Genomic DNA, 22923 nt, shown 5'->3' on the forward strand with positions numbered 1-22923 from the left:
GACGGAGTCTCGCTCTGTCGCCCAGGCTGGAGTGCAGTGGCGCAATCTCGGCTCACTGCAAGCTCCACCTCCCGGGTTCACGCCATTCTCCTGCCTCAGCCTCCCGAGTAGCTGGGACTACAGGCGCCCGCCACTGCGCCCGGCTAATTTTTTTCTATTTTTTAGTAGAGACAGGGTTTCACCATGGTCTCGATCTCCTGACCTTGTGATCCGCCCGCCTCGGCCTCCCAAAGAGTTCTAACGAATTGGCATGTCTATCTAATGCACTTAAATATTTTATCAGAAAAAATTAACTGCTTTGCCTTTTAGTTCACATGACTCTAATAATCTTTGAATAATAAAGACAGTTTTCTAGATTATCGGTAAAATAAAAATGTCTTCAATATCTAAATATTCGATCTAACTTAGGCAGGTCAGATACTGTCTTTGCCAAATGATTTAAGGTTACGAACTGCTTCTAAGACTTTTTATAACTGCCTAACCTGCCTGCATCAGAGGCATTAGCTTCTAGGTAAGGACTGGGGGGGACATGTTGAGTTAGCTATGCCCTGTAACTATGCTGGAAAGGGTCAGATACTATCTACAGTTCTATCCTGTATCCTGGGCTCTGCACCTGGTACAAAATTAACACTGCATTCACAAAAAATAAAAGTTGTTAAGACTCTACATTGTAATATAAATAATTGAGACTACTGAAAAAATATTTACATGAAATGTATATAAAATTATTAAATGTGTCTCAGTAAAAAATTACACAGACACAAAAACGTTAAAATAATTTTGTCTAATTTAGAGGATTTTAAAAAACTGCCTCAAGTTAAAAAAAAAAAAGGACAAAACTGAAGGTTTAAGCAACTTATAAAAGGTTTATAAAAGACTGAACTTGTAAAGAAAGTTCTGTGTATGAACAAGTTGCCAAAATTTGAAGGGGATTACTTAGTTTTTCTACAGAATAAACATGAAAATAAAATGGACACTGACATAGGCCCAGAGACTGCAGCCCTGTGTGTGATAAATGGAGTTTTCATGGAACATTAATCTGCTCTTTAGCATACAACTGTAAAACATCGTAAAATATTTATGAAACTCTTACTGTATAATCAAACTGATTCAGATTGGATAGATGTGTTTATAAGGTTTTATATAAAAATTGGGTTTAACATTAATAGTACACTAATGAAGCAGAGAGAATAATAGTAGAAATCGTAAAAATGAAATAGTAATAACATAATAGCAGTTTCTTCCATAGAATGCTGTCTAAGCCTGGGCTAAGAGGTCTATAGGTAACCTCTCATCCCGAAAATGGAGTTAAGGAAGAATATTAATTGCCCTTCTGTGAAACACTAACCATATCTACCCTCTGCATATTTTGTAAGTTCCTGTTTTTCTAGCTGTACAGCTGCAAGGCCACGAGATAAGCACAAGCTGCAAAACATGTTTTTTCTCAAGATGTTAAGACACGTCACAAGATGATTAACTGCTTTTGTTCTCACTTCTGTAAACCTGCCTCCCGCTTCACATTTTTCCTGCCCCAAAATGCATAAAAGGCACATGCTTTCTTTGTTTGATGCTCAGACTTTCTGGATGCAAGTCCACTGAGCCAGTGTATACCTTAAAGAAACCCTCCTGAACCCCTTTGGTCTCTCTGGTTCTCTGACTTTCCCGCTACACTAATGCAAAGGTAAAATTTGTTTTTTTATCTTTGAACAAGACTTTTGTATAATATTGAAGGATAATAATAAAGTATTTTTGTTTGCCTTTTAAATAAACTGAAAAAACAGCGAGAGAGAAGAGACAGATGTGGTCAGTCTCATGCTATCTTTATTGGGTCTTGTTTGGAGAGAGGAGTCTCCCCTTTCTATCAGTGAGTATAGATTTTTGCCTTTTTGAAATTGAATTATCATTTTCTAAATAAATGATGTGTGGTTATCTGGGATTCCATTTTGTGATATGAAGTGTTTTAAAACTTCAATATTTGAAAAACTTTGAAAAATCAAAATAAGTCTTTTTTTTTCTACCTAATTAACCTTTTAAGTATTGGGTCCCCTGAAGTTCAAAAGACATATTTGCCTTATTCGGTATATTAACCATACAGAAAACACTGTTGTCAAATACAAAATGGTGTTTAACTTTCTTTGAATTATATTTATATAAATATAAGTATTCCAAAAGCGTATGATTCCTATAATTCTCGTATGTTTCATTGCATTTGTAATAATTATAATTATGATGTTAAATTATTATGTGCCACAGGGATGACCAGATTTTCTTGTTGACTGTGTCTTTAACAACGGCTGATCTCATCAGGCGTGGTGGCTCATGCCTGTAAACCCAGCACTCTGGAGGCCAAGTATGGAGGATTCCCTGAGCCCAGGAGTTTGAGACCAGCCTCAGAAAAATAGTAGGACCTCGTCTCTACAAATAAGTATAAAAATTAGCTGGGTGTCGCCAGGCGCGGTGGCTCATGCTTGTAATCCCAGCACTTGGGGGGCTGAAGCAGGTGGATCACCTGAGGTCAGGAGTTTGAGGCCAGATTGGCCAACATGGAGAAACCCCAGGTCTACTAAAAATACAAAAAATTAGCTAGGCATGGTGGTGCATGCCTGTAATCCCAGCTACTTGGGAGATTGAGGCAGGAGAATTACTTGAACCCGGGAGGTGGAGGATACGGTGAGCCGAGATCGCACCAATGCACTCCAGCCTCGGCAACAACAGCAAAAAACTGTCTCAAAAACAAAACAAAACAAAACAAAACAAAGTTGAGCGTGGTGGCACTTGCATGTGGTCCCAACTACTCTGAGGACTAAAGTGTGAGGACCGCTTGATTCCAGGAAGTTGAGGCTGCAGTGAGCCATGATTGTGTCACTGCACTCCAGCTGGGTAACTAAGCAAGATGCCGTTTCAAAAAAAAGTAAAAGTAAAATTAAAAATCATGACTGTCCTGAAACGTCTGTCATCCACAGATAATTGTTGTATTACTTTGATCCTTTTCAAAAAGTGATTTGCTTTATGAAAGGTTCTCTTGAATACAAGTTTCTGATAGAGACTGTGTCAGTGAAATAGAAAAAACATACTTTCATTGATAGCTGATATTTTCATGAGGACTACTGGCCCAGTGTCAGGCAGTACAAGAGTTAATTACATGGACTGAACAAATAGGAGACCGAAGTCATCCTTTTATGATTTGTTGCTTAAAATGTTGTTGATCCAGCTGGGCATGGTGGCTCACGCCTGTAATCACAGCACTTTGGGGGCTGAGGCAGGCAGATCACCAGGTCAGCAGATCGAGACCATCCTGGACAACATGGTAAAACCCTGTCTCTCCAAAAAAAAAAAAAAAAAAGCTGGGTGTGGTGGGGCATGCCTGTAATCCCAGCTATTCGAGAGGCTGAGGCAGGAGAACTGCTTGAACCCGGGAGGCAGAGATTGCAGTGAACCAAGATGGTGCCACCGCACTCCAGCCTGGAGACAGAGCGAGACTGTCCAAAAAAAAAAAAAAAAAAAAAAAAAAAGTTGCTGATCCTTTTGTTGTTGTTTTTCAGTGTCAAGGAAGCGTTTTTGTTTGGAGAGCCTTTTTGTTGTTTTTCAGTGTCAGCTGAACTTTTAACAATTGAGTTTTGTTTCCAGCTTTTAACAATTGAGTAAAGTATACTCCTGTGAGTAAAATTGGAGGTGTATTTCTTTTTCTCTACCTGATTTCTCCAGAATTTGAAAATTATTCAGCTTTTTAAAACTTACGGATAATTCGTTATTTACATTTAAGAATCTGTTTTCTTTTATAACAGGAAGCAACTGGTTACACTGGTTATTTTACAAAAATGTACTTATTTTACCAGTGGAATGATACACTTTCACATATAAACAGACTGCCTTAAGGAATCCAAACTGACTAATAGAGATGATGAAAACCCTGGGGGGAAACTGGCCTCATACCTTGTCTGCGCAGTCTTTGTATGGGGTTCCTGATCAGAGGTAGGGAAAAATGTTACTTTCTGACAGGTCTAGAATCCCCATGTTATCTTGGGATGTCAAGAAGAGAGGAATTCACCCAATCCATATACATATTTGTAGGCACAGATAAATCCATGGGTGGACTCAAGGCTTTTAAAAAGTCTAATCTAAGATTCCTTATGGAACAAAGTTCCAGCAAAGCCAATTTAGAAAGAGCTAATATGGCAAATAATTATTCTTGCTTCACTTTATGCAAATAATAAGGTTACGTATAATAATGCCAAAACTTATTTTGTAAATAAATGTGTCCTACTATGACGTGTCTTTAAAAAAAGTGAGAACTAGAACAAGAAAAATTGTATTTCAGGAAAATACTATAGCACACCTGCTGTTAAGATTCTAGACTTGCCCACTGTTTTTGAGCTTTTAACTATTTTCTGCACTTTGGGCTGAATCCTCAACTCTTACAGAGACAAATATCCTCAAACTAACACTTTCTAATTTTTCTTCCATTTTTACTAACCTGGACTCAACGAAATTGCTAGTACCTCTTTCCTGAAGCCTTGCATGCAGGTGCTTACGTCTTGTGCTACAAGTGAGAAAACATGTCAGATTGCCATCGCCTTAAAAACACTTGAGTTTATTGTGTGAATACACTGTGCCCAACATTAACCTTTGTAGTTTTTTTTCTATTTCTGTTCAAATGCCTGTCATTAAAAATTTTTCTGCCTTCATCACAAATACAGGCCTAGTCCATCTGCAATTCTACTTTCTAAAATAAAACATAAATACTTAACTGAATGAATCTATTTGCAGGACTAGGAAATTAACTAGAAAGATGTGGAATGGTATATATAAATTTGTTCTTTCCTATTTATTCCAATTTGTCTTTCTAACAACTTACGACTCAAATCTCTCGATTACTCATCCCGTGTCTGACTGGTTCTTGGGGCTATTCCCCTGAATCCCTCAGGAATTTAGATGAATTATGTAAGAACTTCTGAAGCTAGGACTTCTACTTCTCATATTAGGACTCATTGTCCCACGGTTTGCTGTTCACTTAAGTGCTGTACTAAAATTGTGGATGACAGTACTAACATCTTTGTCATGCAAGCCGATGAACCCCAACCAGGCACCTGTGAATACATGCAGACAGCTGCAAAGCAGTATTATTCCATTTGCCCTGGGGCCAAACCGTATCCCAAGTACAAGCCCTGTTGGTAGGAAGAAGTTAGAGTAGTCTTCAGCCTTTTCCCAACTGCCTGTCTCACACCTTAAGAATAATGTGCAGTAAAACCCCAAAAAGAGAATTGAAATCACCTTTGTAAAAACTGCAACACTGACAAAATTGTGACAGTGAGAGAGATATGACCTAAGTGACTTCATCTTGCCTTTAACCTCCAAGTTGTCCTTGTTCCATCCTGGGCAAAAGTCGAACTAACTTTGGGAGGAATTTATTTTATAGCTTAACTTTGAAACAAATATAATAACAGCTCTTTCCTGAAACAAAACCGCTCATTGCTTGGGGACTATATTGCCTTTGTAAAACTAACAAATTAACCATGGGGTTATAAAGTATGGCTCAGGAGTCATACATCCCGAGGCCACAATATTACTACCGTTCCCAGTTGCTCCCGTAAAGAGCATTACTATTGTAAAACCTAGATTTGTGTTTGACGTGTATTTTTCCGACCTTGCATTCTGATGGATCAGCAGGTGCCACCCAAACCAGTAAACCGGCTCATCTGGACACGTGCCCCCATCCAGGAACTGAGTCAGAACAAGAAGATGACTCTGACTTCCTAAGATCACCCACCAATCAGCATTCCCCTTTCCCTAGCCCCCCGCATGCCAAACTATCTACAAAAAACCCAGCGTCTTAATATTTGGGGAGGCTGTTTTGAGTAACAAGAAAACTCCAGTCTCTCCTTTAGCCAGCTCTGCATGTATTAAACTTTCTCCGTACAGCAATTCCCCTGTCTTGGTCAAGTGGCTCTATCTGGGCAGCAGCCAAGATGAATCCATTGGGCCTTAACAATCTCATCACTGAATTTTGAATGAAGATAACTTGTTTTGATTTCTTAGGCTGACAGATGAGACTTTGGATTTTGGAACTTTCTGTTGGTGCTGGAACAACTTAAGCCTTTGAACTACTGAAATGGAATACATTTTTTATAAGTGACAGGGCATGATTTTAAGAAAGCCAGAAGTGAAGGGCTCTCCTCACAAACTCGTGTTTAAATTTCATTCCGAATGTGGCAGTATTGAGACGTAAGGTCCTTAAAAGATGACTGGATCATGAAGAGTTTGTCCCTGTGATTAAGTTAATCCATTCATGGATTAATACATTAATGAGTTTTAGATTAATGGGTTATTAATGAGAGAAGAACCGATAGCTTGTAGGAGGGGAGACCTGATCTTCCATGGCAGCAAGCTCTACTCCATTGCCATACGATACCCTGCATGGCTTCAGGACTCTTTGGAGAGTCCCAAGAAGCAACAGGACCTCACCACATGTGGCCCCTAAACCTTGGACTTTTCAGCCTCTGTAACTGTAAGAAATGTATGTGTCTTCTTTATCAACTACTCAGTTCCAGGTATTCTGTTGTAAGTAACAGAAAATGGACTAAAACCAAGTCTCTTAGTATTACTATGCCCTGTTATTAAGTTCAGTGGAAAACTACAATCATTCCCAGCAACAGTACAAATGGTCCAGATCTTTCAGGAATGAAGGTTTGCATCACCCTGCCAGGTGAAGACCTCGGACCAGCTGAGGAGCCTGCTGAACACAAAGATAATACAGAATGGGGAGCAGTAGAAGGAAGTTATAAATATCAGTTAGGACCAGGTGAACAGTTACAGAAACAAGCATTACAATTGTCACTAGTATGTCCTATCTACTTTGTTAAGAACACTTTTGCATGTTTATATACATATATTAGGCAAGTAACTTTGTTGTCATCCTTCTCTTCTTTTATCACATAACCCAATAATGCATTGATCTGATACTAGCAGTTAAGTATTAGTAGTTCAACATATTTGTATTGAAATTATGGGATATCAAAAGAATAGTAAACATCACCCACAAACCTTTACTACTCTAAAAAAAGATTAGTATGTTTTGGTTGTATACAGAATAATTGCATCATGTTGCCTTATTACCGTCTGTATTTGCAGATTAGTATGGCTTAAGACGATACATACAGGTGCTAGGTAGAAAGGTGATGGGATTTTCACGGTTATTTAATGTGGATTAAAGAATACCTAGAGAACTGGTAAAGCATTACTTCTGGAAGTGTCTGCCAGGGTATTTCCAGAGGAGACTGTTGTATGAGTGAAGGAATTTGGTGAGGAAAATACACCCACCATGGAAGCAGGCACCATACAATTCCTTGAGGACCTAGTATAACCAAAAGTAAAAGTAGAAAAACAGTTATCTCCCCCGACCCCCGCCCACCCACTTCGGCAGGTACACCTCTTTTCCTGTCCTTGACAGAACTCTGAATTCTCTGACCTGAACTCCAGGACTTTTAAGAGGGAAACCTGTGGATTCTCAGGCCTTTGGTCCTAACCTGAGAATTACACTAAGAGTCCTCCAGGTTCTGAAGATCTCAGGCTTACAGTCAGGCTATAACATCCTAGGGTCTTAAACTTACAGATGGCTGTCCTGGGAATTCTCAGCCTCTATAATCACATGAGCAAATCCCCAAACAAAAATGCCTCTATTCTAACTATTATCTTGCTATCAACTATCTAGCGATCTATGTATTGATCTATCGAAGTATCTAACCTACCTACCTACCTACCATCTATTTGTTCTGTCTCTCTAGAAAAAAACTGACAGATACACCCATAAAGGCTTCAGCCTAATGGCCCATTACCCTGTGTTCTGTAGTTGCTCCCCCACCACCCATGCTGTTTCTAAGTGTGTGTCCCGGAGAGCTCTTCCCTTCCTATTGGTGCTTCAAGGAATGCTGCCCTCCTCTCTTCGACTGGTTAGTAATAATCTATTACTAGTGCCATTATACACCTTTTGTTGAGTTGCCTCCTCTGTGTTTCGGTTTACAAACACATGGGGATCTCACAGCACTCTCCTAGAGAGTGGCTATCTTGTTAGATATAAGACACAGGTCAGATAGGAGCTACAAGGATGTCTTCCAGTAAAAACAAGTACACTCTGTGAGAGAAATACCCCAATTCAAGTTGGATAATTAGGCTGTCAGCCATCCACCAGGTTGAATAAACATCCCATGAAAGGTACAGTCAGTACCAAACCCTGAGTTCTATTGGGCAAGGCTATAGGTTATAGCCACTACCCAGACAGACCTCAGTAGCAAACAGAAATAAAAATGAAACACATGCTAGGAGATAATTTTACGAACTATAATTCCAGAAATCCATTGAAAGGAAAACAAAAATGGCAAAGCATTACTTGAAAGCCTGTGCTGGAGTGGTAGCTCTCTAAAGAAACAGAACAATCTGTATCTAGAGAATTGCAGCCCTAACTATAAGCAATGATGTCTGTAACTTGCACTCTAAATCCAAGTATTCATTTATTTATTATTTATTTAACTATTTTAGAAACTGGGTCTTGCTATGTTGCCCAGGCTGGAGTGCAATGGCTACTCACAGGCACAAGCACTGCACACTACAGCCTCAAACTCCTCATGTCAAGTGATCATCCAGCCCAACCTCCCAAGCAGCTGCAACTACATGCCCACAGCACCACACCCACTCAGTTAAATTTTTTAAATCAAGAAAGTTGCATTTTTATCCTTTTCTTCTTTCCCATGGTCATTTTAATCACACGGATGATGATCATGCAAATCATTTTAAGATTAGTTACTGCACATGTAGATGCACTCTGGTTTCCATACAATCTTCTGTGTTGTCTACTTGTTACATGGCTCAACTGTACTTTTGGATACTTTGGGAAAAAAATGGACTTTCATCTTCCCTGAGGAATAGAGTGAATAGGCCAGGAGTGGTGTCTCACGCCTGTAGTCCCAGCACATTGGGAGGCCGAGGTAGGTGGATCACAAGGTCAGGAGTTCGAGGCCAGGCTGGCCAACATGGTGAAACCCTGTCTCAACTAAAAATGAAAACACAAAAGATTAGCCAGGCATGGTGGCGCACACCTGTAGTCCCAGCTACTCAGGAGGCTGAGGCAGGAGAATCACTCAAATCCAGGAGGCGGAGGTTACAGTGAGCAGAGATCCTGCCACTGTACTCCATCCTGTGAGACAGGGTAGACAGGATAGACAGGGTGAGACTCCATCTCCAAAAAAAAAAAAAAAAAAAAAAAAGTGAATAAAATAGAAACTCATATCATTTATGTTTTATAAGGTTACTGCATTTGTACTATGTGTTTCAGGTTCCACAAAGGCTCAATTAAGTTAACAGCAAGTCCTGATTTCAAATATATGAGCCATGTCTACACTTCTATTTATTTTAAAATTTTAGATTTACAGAAAATTGCTAAGATCTTACATAAGGTATCATATACCCTTCAACTTTCTGTAATATTATCATCATACATAAACATAGAATATCTGTGAAAACTCAAAAATTGATAAAGGTACATAGAACTTTTAACTGAAGTACTGACTGTCTTCATATTTTACCTGGTTTTCACCTAACGCCATGTTTCTGTATTTGGATCTAATTCAGGATAACATCACATTTACCATGAAGTGTACTATTGTGTATTACAGCACAGCCAATTACCATGTAGCTTAGTGGCTCAAAAGCACACACACATTACTCACAGTTTCTCTGAGTCAGAAATCCAGATGTCGGTGATGGCCAAGGCTGAGGTTTCACCTGAAAGATGAGATGGGGACGGATCATCTTCCAAGTTCACATGATTGCCCAGGTTAAGAAGACTTCACTGGTGAATTATTCCAAACCTTTAAAATAGCAATAGCAATTTTTCACTAACTGCTCTCCAAAAAAACAAAAACCATAGAGAAGAGATCAGTAAGCAATGTATTTTATGGGACAGTTTCCTCTGATACCACAACTAGACAAAGTCCAAAAAAGGAAAAATATAAATCAATACACTTTATGGATACCCAGGCAATAATCCCCAAGGAAATAATTTCAACACAAATCAGGATTATGAAACGGGTTATACATTATGCAGAGTATTTCTTTACTCAAGATTGCAAATTTAGTAAAACATATAAAAAGAATTATTGTAATACACTGTATCAATACAACACAAGACAAAAGCCTCATTATCACCCCTAAGGATGCTGAATAAGCACTTGACAAATCCAAAATCCACTCACAGTAAAAACACTAAATGAATTTTGCATAGAATGAAATGTTCTTTACATAAAAATGGCATCTATGAAAAACTCATATAACACATGGTATCAAAAAAGTCTCAGTAATTTCCCTAAAATTATAAACACAAAAAGGTTGTCTACTCCCACTAACTAAACATTATGCTTGAGGATTTAATTGACAAAACTAGCCTAGACAAATAAATTTAAGACTTCCAGATTGAGAAGGAAAAAATCAAAGTATCTCTATTTGCCAGTAACATAATCTAATGTATAGAAAATCCTAACGAATCCACTAAAATAAGATAGGAACCATTAAAAAAAAGTTCAGTAATCCTGTAGAATGCAAGATTCATGTAAAAAAATTGCACTCTTATACAATTGATATGGTTTGACCAATCAATTAGGTGTCCCCACCTAAATCCCATCTGGAATTGGAATCCCCTCGTATTGGGGGAGGAGCTTAGTGGGAGGTGACTGGATCATGTAGATTGTTTCCCCCATGCTGTTCTCAGGATAGTGAGCGAGTTCTCAAAGAAGCTGATGATGTTCAAAGTGTTTGGCAGTTTCCTCTTCACTCTCTTTCTGGTGACCTTGTGAAGAAGGTGTCTGCTTCCCCCGCACCTTCCGCCATGACTGTTAAGTTTCCTAAGACCTCCCCAGCCGTGTGGAACTGTGAGTCAATCAAACCTTTTTTCTTTATAAATTACCCAGTCTCGGCCGGGCATGGCAGCTCACGCCTGTAATCCCAGCACTCTGGGAGGCCGAGGCGGGTGGATCATGAGGTCAGGAGATCGAGACCATCCTGGCTAACACGGTGAAACCCTGTCTCTACTAAAAATACAAAAAATTAGCCAGGTGCATTGACGGGCGCCTGTAGTCCCAGATACTCGGGAGGCTGAGGCAGGAGAATGGCGTGAACCTGGGAGGCGGAGCTTGCAGTGAGCCGAGATCGCACCACTGCACTCCAGCCTGGCAGACAGCTAGACTCCATCTCAAAAATAAATAAATAAGTAAATAAATAAATAAATAAATAACCCAGTCTCACATAGTATCTTTACAGCAGTAGGGAAACAAACTAATACAAAAATACAAACTAATCAAATAAAGAAACCAAAAAAAAAATTTCCTTTAACGTGCCATCAAAAAGGAAATATATTTGGAAACAAATTTAACATAAGTGTGAGGCAGGCAGATCACGAGGTCAGGAGTTCAACACCAGCCTGGCCAAAATAGTGAAACCCCATTTCTACTAAAAAATACAAAAAATTAGCCAGGCGTGGTGGTTGGCACCTGTAATCCCAGCTACTCAGGAGGCTGAGGCAGGAGAATCCGGGAGGTGGAAGTTGCAGTGAGCTGAGATCACACCATTGCACTCTAGCCTGGGCAACAGTGCAAGACTCTTGTCTCAAAAAAAAAAAAAAAAAAAAAAAACTACAAGACTCTCTATATATATACACACACACACACTATATATATATATAGTCTATATATATAGTTTCTGGTAGTCTTGTGTGTGTATATATATATACACACACACACACTGAAAATTACAAATGATACTGAAGATTTAAAGAAATCCTGAATAAATGAAAAAAAAAAAAACTAGATTTTCACTGATGAGAACGCTATTAGGTACTTACCAAGATACTTACCAAGATGCTTATACTTTCCAAGTGCATCTGCAGATTCAGTACAATCCCTACAAAAATTCTAGCTTTCATGTTTTTCATTTTTTTGTGATAACTGGACTGCAGATTCTAAAATATACAGGAAAATGCATTTAATCCAGAACACCCAAAAGAATGTATAAAAACGTTTAAAGAAATACCAATGTTATTTATGGAACTTCTGCTCATAAGGAGATGGAGCCTAATTCCCTGCTTCCTACATAGGTGCTGCTCATAGTGACTTTTTTCCAAAAATACATCATGAAAATGGGAACAAATACTAATTTTGTAGTGGAAAAATCTGAGCTACACTGCCTCATACAGGTGATCAAATAACATTAACCATGATAATGCAGCTGGGCAGGGTGGCCCACACCTGTAATTCCAGCACTTTGAGAGGCCAAAGTGAGAGGATCACTAGAGGCCAGGACTTCAACAAAAATCTGGGCAACACAGGGAGGCTACGCCTATACAAAAGTAAAAATAAAAATAAATTAGCCTGGCACGGTGGCACATGCCTGTAGCCCCAGACACTCAAGAGGATGAGGTGGAAGAATCACTTGAGCGCAGGAGCTCAAGGCTGCACTGAACTAGGATCGTGCCACTGCACAGGGCGACACACAGAATGAGATCCTGTCTCATAAAAAAATAAAGCGGGGTTTTGGGGGGGCGGGGGCAGTGGCTGACACCTGCAATCCCAGCACTTTGGGAAGCCGAGGCAGATGGATTACGCGGTCAGGAGATCGAGACCATCCTGGCTAACACGGTGAAACCCCATCTCTATTAAAAATACAAAAAATTAGCTGGGCATGGTGGCGGGCGCCTGTAGTTTCAGCTACTCAGGAGCCTGAAGCAGGAGAATGGTGTGAACCCGGGAGGCGGAGCTTGCAGTGAGCTGAGATCGTGCCACTGCACTCCAGCATAGGCAAAAGAGCGAGACTCCGTCAAAAAAAAAAAAAAAAAAAAAAAAAACCTTTTGCTAGTATATACTGAGTCATCACTGAGCCTGTGCCTATCTCTAAGATCACGGCATGGAGGGTTGGGGGTATATCCTATGCTGCTTGTTCTTTTGTTTTTGTTCCTACTGAGCTTCCTTGACTTACACACAATGCATGTGTATCACTCGCTAACATTCACCTGAGAAAACCCTGATGTGTAAAAATTTACATCCAGGTTTCTGTAAGCAGGGACTGGCCTAAAACACCTCATTAGAAATATTTTTTATACTCTGCTTACCTGCTAGCGTGGAAGCTTTAAGAATGCCAACTGGCATTATAATTCCCCGATGTGAGTGTCCACAGGACGCACGGTCCCAAACAATTCCTGATGGGGTCTGCAGAATTAAAAAGAAAAAAATATATACTAGTACAGGTTTTCTAAAAGGTTGAAAAGCACAGTTGTCTTTTGGTTACTTGTAGAAGAAATCCCTGTACCAAGAAAACATGATCCTGAATGCAGACATACGATTTATGTTCCCTGTCACTGAAATTTCTTATTCTGGGCTTCCAGTATCTGAAAGTCGTATCTCCCAAAAAGGCTTCAGTGGGAGACTGCATATACACTGCTAAATGGCGCCCACAGATGGAGCTTTCTGGGATATGTGAAGGAAAGGCAACTTTCTTTGAAAAAGGGGTTGCTGACATTCAAACTGGTGACTGCGTAATGGGGACAGAAAAAGAGGATGACAGTCCCTGGAGCTTGACGGTGCCTTCGTGAAGCAGGTGCACCCGGGTTGAGAAAGGTGACTAGATACGAAAAGCTAGTTTTCTATTCTCGCCCTACAAGTTATTTTGTCTCTGGAGGCCAAATTTTTGGCTTATGTCTTTGTTTTCTTTTTATAAAACAAATTAGCAATTTTGAAAAACATTTACTTTGAAGTAACTGCACATTAACAAAAAACACACTGGTAGTATAGAGAGATTTATATAACCTTCAGCTAACTATGATGTTATTATCTACTACAACAATAATATAGTTTTAATGAAAAGTAAGAATTTAACTGTTTTTCAAAACTATTCGCTGATCTACGCACTTTCTTCCTATTTTACCATGATTTCTAATAACGATACACGTATCTATTCCAGGACCTAATCCAGAATGCCACCTTAAAATTACTGTCAGTTATATTACTTATTACTTTGTGTGTAACAAATTACTATATACCTAAGTGGCTCAAAAACCACACACATATTACTCACAGTTTCTCTGGGTCTTCAGTCCAGATGCAGATGACGGCCCAGGCTGAGGCTCAGCTTGGGAAAGGTCTCCTTCCAAGCTCTCATGATTCTTCTTAGGATTCGCTTCCTCGCCCCAGTCAAGATAATTCATTAGTGAGTTATTGGAATCACTTAAAACAATTAATATTAACATATAATACATTATTAAAAACAACAACAACAAAGTGGAGAAGACATCGCATTTCATTTATACTATGAGTTAGTTTACCCTGATACCACAACTAGACAAACAGATTTCATATAATGAAAATTAAAAATAACACACCTTATGAATATAGACCCAAAAATCATCAAGGAAATCCCAGCAAAACAAATCAGCAACATGTAAAAAGTATTATAAAATATGTCAAGGGTATTTACCTTAGGAAAGCAACATTTGGTACAACATTCAGGGACAATTAATGCCATGCACTATATTAATATACTAAAGAAAAAACCACATAATCATCTCAAAAGATGCAGAAACACCTGAGAATTCCTGAACTCACTATGATAAAAACATGCAGCAAATAAGGCAGATAAGAGAAGTCAAACTGTTTGCAAATGACATAATCTTATGTATAAAAAAATCCAAAGGACTCTAATAAAATATATTTAAAACTTAAAGATGAGTAACAAACTTGCAGAATATAGGGTCAACATATAAAATCATTTGAATTTCTATACACTAGCGATTAACAATCTAAAAACAAAACTCAGAAAACCGTTCCACTTGAGATGCCATCGAAAATAGGCATGTTTATTAAATTAAGTGTAAGGTATGTACATAAAAACTACAGAAAACATATTGAACAAAATTAAATAAATAGAAAATATTTTAATGTTCATTGCTTAGAAGGGTTAGTGCTGTTAGGATGGCAATATTTTCCAAATAGATCTATAGATTTAATGCAACCTCTACCAAAATCCCAGGTGATATCTCCTTCCTCAAAATTAACAAGGTAATTCTAAAGTTCATATGCAATGCAATAGATCCAGAGCAGCCTAAATAATCTTGAGTAAGAAGAGAAAGGTTGGCATTGTAGACATCTACTTGCTGATTTCAAAACTTACTATTAATACAGACCAGCACAGTGACCCATGTCTGTAATCTGAGCACTTTTGGAGGCTGAGGTGGGCAGAGCACTTGAGGTCAGGAGTTTGAGACCAGCCTGGCTAACATGGTGAAACCCTGTCTGTACTAAAAATCCAAAAATTGGTCATGGTGGCTCTTACCTGTAATTCCATCTACTTGGGAGGCTGACGCACGAGAAATGCTTGCACAAGAACTGCTTGAACACAGGAGGTGGAGGTTGCAGTGAGCCAAGATTGCACCACTGCCCTCCAGTCTGGGAGACAGATCAAGACTCTATCTCAAAAAAAAAGAAAGAAAAATTTACTATTAATACAAAAGAATATGAATCAAGATTTATGGTACTAGTATAAGGATTTACATATTGATCAATAGAATATAATGCTCAAAAATTAATCCTTACATTAATGATGAAATAATAAATGGCCAAATAAATTAGGTATAGAGTTTTTTTTACCAAATGTTTCTGGAAAATGTAGATATCCATAGGCAAGTCGGACTCCTGCCTCACACCACAAACAGAATTGACTCAAAATAATCATACATCTAAATATAATAGCTAAATAGGCCCAAACCATACACAAAACACAGAAGTACATCTTTATAATCTTAGGTTAAACAACGTTTTCTAAGATATGACACTGAAAACACAGGAAAAGAAGAAATAGATGTACTGAACTTCATTACAATTAAAACATTTTGGGATTCAAAGAACACCATCAAAATTAGAAACCCAAGGAATGAGAGAAAATATACGTAAATTTTACAGGTAATAATGGTTTATTATTCAGAACATATGACAATACCTTACAAGTTGAAAATAAAAAGGCAAATATCCCAATCAAAAATAGAAAATTATTCGCTTAGCCATTTCTCCAAAAAATCTAGTCATATCCAAAAATCACATGAGAAGACATTCAATGCCTTTTGCCATTCTGAGGTGGGAGAATGGTATCACTTGTTTTCTGTTAGCAATCCTACTGACCAAAACAAGATCTGTTCCACACAGGATAAAGTAAAGAAACCAACAGGAACCAGTAGATGGACAAAAGCGATCCTCGCCATCCTCATTAGCATAAGACACTCCATCAGCACCATGATTGTTTACAAATTCCACAGCAACAACCTGAAAGTTACCAGCCATTTAAATGGCAATGACCCATAAGTTACTGCTCATTTCCTAGAAAGTTCTAAATAACCTACCTCTCAATTTGTATTGACCCAACCCTCAATTTTCATGTAACTGAAAGCAGATTTATGTTACTGTAAATACAGTTATCAAGAGCCCATAGATTGCCAACTTTGGATAGACTGCTTCAGAGTTAGCCCTGCTCTGCAAGGAGACGTACTATAAAAGATTGCTAACACCACCGGTTCACCCTTAAATTCTTTACTTGGCAAAGCCAATAACCCTCCAAGCAAAGCCCCAATTTTGGGTCTCACCTATCCTGTAAAAATTAGGTTAAGTCAAATCCAAACAGCCACGGGATTATACTTCAAATTCTAAAAAAAGTATTGCTAAGTGGAAAAATTTAAGTTGGAAAAGGCAAAATACTGTGTAATTTCATTTATATGACTTTATAGAAAAGGCAAAAGTATAGGCAATAATAAAGAGTTTGGTGGTAACAAGGGGCTTAGAAGAGAAAAAGGTGGAATCAGTTAACTACCAAGATTTCTTTTGGGCAGTGAAATTACTCTGATACTGTAATGGTGGATATCTAATCATGTTTTCAAAATCCTGAAGAACTTTGTAACACAGAGTGTACCTAAGTTATGCAAATTAAAAACTTTATTTAGGAGGTAGAGGCTTTCCAGGGAGGAATGCCCACAATATAACTATGTAATGAATGTATGGAATAACCTCACTAAAGAAAATGGAGGAAAGCAGCCGACCTAAGTAATTTAGGAAATAAATGGTCATTGAGGCCAAAAGCCAAAGGTTTACACCTTAGCAGTATACTTTAATTGGTAAAGTTGTTTCCCATGGGGGTATAATTCTGAAGCCACTGTATACATATGCTCAGGTGGTGTGATTAAGTGAACAGCACCAACTTGCTCACAGGGAGAGTGGCAGACTACATACACATGAGAATGATCCATTCATATGGTGCTGGATTAGATCACATGGTATTGGAAACCTTCGTAGAAAATACACAATTAGCCTGGAGCACATTAAATACAGGTAGCCTAAAGCACCTAGTAGTGACTGAACAAAGAAAATGCTAACCAACAACAAAACCAACCAACCAACCACACAATGTCTAACCATAATCATGGGGATATTTCAAAATGACACCAGAGACAACCAAAAAAAACCTTCCAATCGCCAACATTGGAACAATTTGAGCAATAAAATAAATAAATTAGCATATACAAAGTGTAAAATAAATATCAATGTTTTGACATAAATAATTTATGTATAAATAAGTATGAAATTAAAACATAATAGAAACCTGTTTATGGTGAAAGTTCAAATAAATTTGTACACACTCTGCCAATAAGGAAGTAGACCATGAATCCTCCACTTAAGTTCATATTCTGTATAGTGACTTTGTTCTGAAACATATTACATGGAAAAGAAAAAAAAGGCTAATTTCGTGGTGTGAAAATTTGATAAAAATGACTTAATCTAGGTGATCACATTAATATCAACAGTGATAAGGCCTGCTGATAGTCTACGTCCTTGGTATGATGTGAGGAGAATGGCACCTCTCCTCTGTGACCTTCCTTTCCTAAAGCAAAATCCAGTCTTACCCTAAAAGAAATATCAGAGAAATCCTAAATTAGGAATGTCAATGTCATCAAAGACAGAAAAATTCTGAGAAATGGTCGCAGACAGAGAAGTTGAAGGACATGAGAAATCTGTGATGAGGTATCCTGGATGAGATCCTAGAACAGAGACTGGACATTAAGTGGAAAGTAAGAAAATCTGAATAAAGCATGGAAAGTAGTTAATGACAATGTATTGTGATACATGTCCTACATTAATGTAAAGTTAATAAAAAGGGAAACTTTGTGAGATATATGGAAAGTCTATTTACCACATTTACAACTGTTCTGTAAACCTAAAACAATTCTTATATTTATGAGGTATCTTGTTCTTTAAAGTTACTGCTGACATTATAAAACAGAACAATATTTTTGATGGCCCTTAGTGCATCTCCTTAGCTTCATCATCTTCCTTAATCACTGAAGGAAGCTATTACTGTGAATTATTTCTTATCCTCTAATTTGTGTATATTATTTACCTGTATGTTTATATTTCTATTATCTGTAATGTTTAGTTTTTCTTATCTTTGAACTTAGAAGAATGTGTTTCATGGATTCATGTCCCTGGCTTAATCATGAGAAATTATGAGACAAATCCATATTGTGAGACATCCTACAAAATATCTAACACTTTTTAAAATGATCAAGATCAAGAAAAATAAGACCATGAAACTTGCAGAATGGAGAAGACCTGATGTGTCAGATAGAGCCTAAGATGGTGCCCAATGACTCCCCATGTAAAAAATATCTGTCCTTGGTTGAATAGACTCCTCTGTGTCTCACTTGACCAACACACAAGAACTCAACTTTTTTTCCAATTCAGAGCTCTCCAAGGCAGTGGCTGCCTTGGTGGGAATGCAGTGGACACAGGTCTGACAAATGCCACAAGGGTGCCTGACAGTGTAAACAAACATTCTGTGAGAAGGTTGCCTGGGTCAAGGATTGTGCACTTAGGCATTGGGTCATCTGCCAAAATAAGTAACAATCCCACGGAAGGCACACTGTAAATATCCAGGACTCGAGTCCTGTTGGGCATGGCTATAATTTATAGCCACTGTCCCAAGAAAGACCTCAAGAGAATATGAGACATAACAAAAATACAGCAGATATGGAAAGGTAACTTTATCAATTATGGCTCAAAGATCCCATGGAGGCCAGGTGCAGTGGCTCAGGCCTGTAATCTCAGCACTTCCGGAGGGAGGCTGGTGGATCATGGGGTTAGGCGTTCATTCAAGACCAGCCAGGCCAAATGGTGAAACCCAGGCTCTATACTAAAAATACAAAAAATTAGCCGGGCGTGGTGGCTGGCATTTGTAGTCCCAGCTACTCGGGAGACTGAGGCAGGAGAATGGCATGAACCTGGGAGGTGGAGCTTGCAGTGAGCCGAGATCGCACCACTGCACTCCATCCAGCCTGGGTGACAGAGCGAGACTCCATCTCAAAAAAAAAAAAAAAAAAGATAAACAAGCAAATAATTTTAAAACATCCCAAGGAGAAGGAAGACAGAAATAGTACTAAGTGTTACATAAAAGTATGAATCAGTAAAGGTACTTTGTGAGTTTTCTTTCTTTTCACTTTGATAATCTTTGCATTTAATTGATACACTGTCTATTCACATGAATGTTGTAACCGATATTTAGATTTAAACCTCCTAATGTATTTGATTTCTATTTGTCCTATTTGTTCTATATTTTCTCTCTCTTTTTGCCTCATTATTCCACTATCGCCCTGTATTAGCTTTGTAGTTATATGATTTATTTTGCTTTTTGCTGTTCTTTTAGTGGTTACCCTATAGATGACAGAGCAGTCTACTATTACTTATAATCTTCTTTCTGATAATTGTAAGGACCTTAGAATTCCTGCACCAAATGTATATATTGTCACGTTTTAACATTATTTATTTAAAAAAAAAGTTTGCATCAGACTGCAGCTCTCTGAAGACAGAAGAATCTGTATTTTGAGGCTTTCCCTTAATCTTAGAAATATAAGCAGAGATTATTCTAAGCTGCTTTCCAAATCCAATTCTTCATCCAGTTCAACTACTTATCTTTTTCTTCCTCCCCTTTCATCCTTCGTATCTCATGATCTCATGAACGATGGTCATGTGAATCTCACTGTAAGCAGGGACTGCAGACGCATGTGAACTGCGATTTTCATGAAATGCTTTGCTCTGACCACTTGTCACTCTTGTCAACTCCACATCTATGAAAAAGTCACAGAACAACAAACAAAGACATATAAGCCAACAGAATAGAGTACTCCAAAATCAATCTTCAGGGCAAACTTATTTTCAAGGTTGAAAAATTAATTCAAGACAGAAAAATATTTTCTCCACAAATGTTACTGGGAGAAGGTGATACCCACATGCAAGTTAAACTCTTTCCTGCACCACATATGTATCTAACTCAAAATAGAGCATGTGTCTAAACGTAGGAGTTAAAACTAAACATCCCATAGACGAGAACACAGAAATACATTTTCATGGCCTTAGGTGAAACAATGGATTCTAACATGTGACACGAAAATACAAGTGAGAGGAAAAAAAAAATAGATGCATTGAACTGCATGTGGATTAACATGTTTTGTGACGCAAAATACACCGCCAAGACAGCCCAAATAATGGAAGAACATATTTCCAAGTCATATAGTTGTTAGGAGACTACTGCCCAGAATACATGAAACATTCTTTTTTTTTTGAGACCGAGTCTTGCTCTGTCATCAGGATGGAGTGCAACGGCGCGAGCTTAGCTCACTGCAACCTCTGCTTCCTGGGTTCAAGCAACTCTCCTGCCTCAGCCTCCTGAGTACCTGGGATTACAGGCACGCGCCACCATGACCAGCTAATTTTTGTGTTTTTTAAGTAGAGACAGGGTTTTACCATGTTGGTCAGGCTGGTCTCAATCTCGTGACCTCATGATCCGCCTGCTTTGGCCTCCCAAAGTGCTGGGATTGCAGGCATGAGCTGCCACGCCTAACCACATGAAACATTCTTAAACGCAACATTAAAAAGACACATAGCCTAATCAAAAGTAGGTAAATTGTATGAATAGACATTTTTCCAAAAAGCTGTAGAAATGTCCAATAAACTCATGAAAAGATGCTTAACATCTTTATTCCTCAGAGAAATACAAAACTATCATAGGACACACTTCACAAATCTTATAAGGCATATTCATAAGTGTTTGAAGAAATATTTAAAACTCTATGTAATATGCAATTTCACTATATGACACTGTGGAAAAGGTAAAATTATAAAGAATATAAAAATATGAGCTATTACTAAGGTCCTAGAAGAGAGAAAGTTTGATTAGGAGAAATACAGAAGATTATTTGTACATTAAAATTATTATCTGGGCCAGGCATGGTGGCTCACCCCTGTAACCCCAGCACTTTGGGAGGTGAGGTGGGTAGATCGCTTTAGCTCAAGAGTTTGAGACCAGCCTTGGCAACATGGTAAAACTCCATCTCTATCAAAAATACAAAAATCACCCTGGCATGGTCACATGTGCCTGTGGTCCCAGCTCCTCGGGAGGCTGAAATGGGAGGATCAGTTCAGCCCAGGAGGCAGAGGTTGCAGACAGCCAAGGCCATGCCACTGCAACCCAGCCTGAGTGACAGAGTAAGACCACATCTCAAAATATATATGTGTGTGTGTGTGTGTGTGTGTGTATCCGTGTATATATATATACACACACACACTCTATGATGCTGTGATGGTATTAATGATACTTTTTTTTAATCCTACAGAATTTCACATCACAAAGAGTAAACCCAAATAATATATATAAATTGCTTTCAGAAAACATTATTAAGCTCGGGGATCCCAGAAAGAAATTCAAACAAAATAACGTAACTATATAACCGAAGTATAGAATAGCCTGAGTGAAGAGCGTAAGAAAAAAAAGTTTAGTGACCTAAGTAAGTTAAATAAGATTCTATATCCAAAAACCAAAATATTTAAACATAAACCGCACTTTAGTTGATAAAAGTTATTGCCCCCGGGAGTATAGATTACCAATTCTGAAACTACAATACGTGTATTTTGGGACTCAATGGTACATAAACATGACTTTCTCAGAGTGAGAGGTAACATAAATGTAGTGGAATAGGGTACACTGATTCTCATGGTACTGGATTATATCATGTGGTACTGAGATATAGGTAGAAATTCATGTCTAACTTCACACAGACATATATGGAGAACTGTAGATCTATACATATGTATTTGTACATTGGTATAAACATAAATCCCTTTACCCTCGTTAGCTGAGATAACCGAGAATCAACAGATACCCAATACAAATGAGTAAAATCACTGCCCAGACCTTTGTTTCTAATACAATTGCCAAAAAGTAACTGAGATTCCTTGAGAAACGTGTTTAATACTATGCTTGAGAAGAAAATCAACAGTTAACCTGGAGCAACTTGTAGTGCCACCAAGTAAGAAAAAGTGAAACAACAATACAACCAAATATACGAACAAAATCAAAGTGCAATAATGCTGGAATACCAAAACAGTAACGGAGTATATGGAGACCTTCCAATGGCCAACACCAGGACAGTTTTGAATAATACAATATATTAGCATAATAAAATGTAAAACTAATATTATGACTTCATATGACCATTCATATGATATAAACAAATGATTGAACAAATATATAATAAATTAAGGAGAACAGATAAATTATCCTTGGTGAAGAAATACAAATGATTTTGAAGAAGATCTGCTTATGAGGAATTGGAGCATGTTTTTCTACTTCTTTAATATGTGCTGCACATAGCAACTTCTTTTTAAAAAGTGCAGCACTGGAAGAAGAAATATATGTTTTATCCAGATGATCAAGTTAACGTCAACAGCAATAAAGCATACTGTCAGGATACACACTTGGTATGATGTAATAGAATGGCACTTTCTCTCTGTGGTCTTCCTC

General features: G+C 38.1%; 2 long non-coding RNA genes across 2 annotated transcripts; one reads left to right on the forward strand and one right to left on the reverse strand.

Annotated features, from left to right (window-relative positions):
* Positions 1-671: 671 nt before the first annotated feature.
* On the forward strand, positions 672-4278 carry LOC119619374 (uncharacterized). The gene is made up of 3 exons (XR_012091347.1): positions 672-1681; positions 1782-1864; positions 2254-4278. It is a non-coding gene; the product is annotated as an uncharacterized lncRNA (long non-coding RNA).
* A 3759-nt stretch (positions 4279-8037) lies between these two features.
* LOC103246041 (uncharacterized) lies at positions 8038-19441 on the reverse strand. The gene is made up of 6 exons (XR_012091431.1): positions 15364-19441; positions 14110-14211; positions 13148-13244; positions 11897-12001; positions 9720-9860; positions 8038-9043 (listed from the first exon to the last, which is right to left on the reverse strand). It is a non-coding gene; the product is annotated as an uncharacterized lncRNA (long non-coding RNA).
* Positions 19442-22923: the final 3482 nt, after the last annotated feature.

Source organism: Chlorocebus sabaeus, chromosome 26 (genome assembly GCF_047675955.1).
Source record: "Chlorocebus sabaeus isolate Y175 chromosome 26, mChlSab1.0.hap1, whole genome shotgun sequence".
Classification (NCBI taxonomy): domain Eukaryota; kingdom Metazoa; phylum Chordata; class Mammalia; order Primates; family Cercopithecidae; genus Chlorocebus; species Chlorocebus sabaeus.